This window comes from Apis dorsata, unplaced genomic scaffold, assembly GCF_000469605.1.
Source record: "Apis dorsata unplaced genomic scaffold, Apis dorsata 1.3 scaffold_170, whole genome shotgun sequence".
NCBI classification, from domain to species: domain Eukaryota; kingdom Metazoa; phylum Arthropoda; class Insecta; order Hymenoptera; family Apidae; genus Apis; species Apis dorsata.
Genome location: NW_006263458.1, coordinates 529,204 through 531,859, shown reverse-complemented (window position 1 = coordinate 531,859; position 2,656 = coordinate 529,204). Strand labels below are relative to the sequence as shown.

Sequence of the window (2,656 nt, the reverse complement as noted above, 5' to 3'; positions counted from 1 at the left end):
GAAAAAAAAAAAAAGAAAGAAAGAACAAAACAAACGTTTTCAAGTCGATCGAATATCAATATCGATGTGGGTCTTGATTTATTCAGCCTCGTACGCTCCTTTCGAAGAGAGAGAAGATATGGGTGGGAAGGAAGAAATATCGACGAGCATCGTTATAATTGTGATTTCTCGCGAGTAGATCTCTCTCTCGACAGGGTGTCTTCGACGATAAAAACGACCTGAATTCTGGCGATCCTTCGATCGACAACTCATTATTTTATAACCTCGACGTAGGTACTCGTTCGAAACGGAAAAAAAAGAATAGGAATACGAGTCGTACACGAGTTGGAAAAGTCGATCGCCTATATAATGATACGATTACATAAATTATCAATGCGTTAGAATTGAAGAAATGTTGATACGAAGTTTGTTGCTGCGAAGTATATGAAAATTTATTAACCGAATAATATAATATGTATGGGTTCGTATAGATGGAAATTTTAGAATGGGTTTTTTTTCTAAATATAACTACAAAAAATATATTTTATTATATATTTACGCATTTTTACGTAAATGGATATAATACAATGATAAGCAAGTTGAAAAATTAAAAGCAAGATTATCAAAGTTTATTATAGTTTAGAATTTCTTCAATATGTTACCGACGGTTTCAATATATAATTATTCTTTAACAACGTATCAATTTAATAAGTATTATGTTTCTCTTGATTGTAGCATGATAAATTACCAGAATTATGTCGACGAAGATAATAAAAATATCACGTAATAAAATACTATCAAAAAAGTATTTATCAAATTATTACACAATTTAAAATTTCAATAAAATATTTTAACATATTTGAAATAGCTGAATCAGTCGATAAGTTAAATTACGATAATTCGTGCCTTACCAATTTTGGATTAATTAATTTATTTAATTTGTATAAATATGTAAATATTTTTTACGTAATATAAAAATTTTAATCCGATGAAGTAAAATCCTATAAAAAGAATGGACACCTCATTATTTGATCACCGAACGCGCCCATATTTCGCACGTGTGACACGTAACGAAAGCGACGCGACAGTGCCACTCTTGTCTTCCATTTGCAGCACATTCGAAACGAGAAATCTGGTTACTTTATAAACTCGTTACGTATTGGCTGAGACAAGTGCGAGTCGACGCTTGGTTAAGCAACATCGAGGTAATTCGTCGATATGTTTTCCCAAACCGGATGATCTTCGTATAAACTCTTATTTTAAGCCATATCATTCTCGTTTCGTACGGTTTTTAGCACGTAACCTGTATTTTAAATCAATTAGGATGCTTAAAGTAACAGCCCTGATACATAATCGAGAAGTTTTGTTCGATCCTTGAATGGTATGTGAAATATTCTTTCCAATCGTAAAAATTACCGTCGCTTTTGGCAGTTGATCACTTAACCTAACCTATATTTATCGCGGCTTAGAACTAACGTTAGACTGGTAAGTGTAAAACTAATAAGATTTCTAAGAAACTAAGAATAACATTAGGCTTAACCTTAAGTCTGCGTATCTAAATTTAATTATCACGAATAATCTTATTTGATGATTTCTATGAAAATTATTATCCGATTATATATATAAATGTTTAATTCATGTTAACTGCATATTCTATTAATTTCTAATATAATATTCAAATACGGTTTACTTATTAAAATATTTCCTTGTTTACAATGAGGGAATATTATAATTAATAGATTAATGATATTAATATAATAACCTATAATAATTATTTTATGATGAAATATTATAATTACATTGATATATAATATAGATATTATTATAAATTCAATAACAGTTTTCTCACATTGAATTTGTTTTTAATATATAATATACGATATTAGATCAATCAGTTAATCTTATATTAATTATATCATGATACTTCTAACGTTTCAATCTTCGTTTATTAATTATTAAATAGCAATTAATGTTAAAAATAGCCGATCATAATAATGCCAATTATAAAACGATGGAAATTAATTACATTAACGACACACAATACAATAATCAACAGCAATCATTTCATTTCCAACTATAGTTATTGAAAAACAAAATAAAAATCCTTTAATCTATTTTTATCTTTTACCATCGAAATATCGATTCATTCGAGTAACTTTTATTCGCTTTTATTTCACGACTCGAAGAAAATAAATTCATTTAACGGACAAGAGACTCGAGCGCAAGCTCGATAATAAATTTATCAGCGGTTCTCGGTGAAAGGACGAGTAGCTTTAATTCCGAGGAAAATTGAACATTGACCGTGTCTCGTTATACCATTCGATATCTCGCGAGTGAAAAGAGGGTAAAGCGAGATAAAATAGAGAAGGAAATGACAAAAATAACACTCGGATTGATGTAATTACCGGGCGTGGCAGGGATTAATTTGCATTTCGATGCAATTACGATTCATAATCCCGTTTTCGTCGATGTCTGTGAAACTCGTCGGGGCGTTATTGTTATAAACGGCGCGCGTTTCCGACTCGTCGTGTCTCGCGTATCGAATGTTAATTCGACGACGCGCATTCCGGGGCCGTCCATGTCTTTTATCGTTGTTTTATGACGTTGGTGGACGTAAGCGCGACGCAACCGGCGTCGTTTTCCTTTTCGTTTTAATTGAATTATTCAGGATCGATCG

General features: G+C 31.2%; 1 protein-coding gene across 1 annotated transcript in view; it reads left to right on the top strand.

The window, feature by feature from the left end:
• Positions 1-2,656, top strand: part of LOC102677056 (alpha-protein kinase 1-like) — a 21,096-nt gene that overhangs the window by 14,953 nt on the left and 3,487 nt on the right. The gene's annotated exons all lie outside the window — the stretch shown is intronic.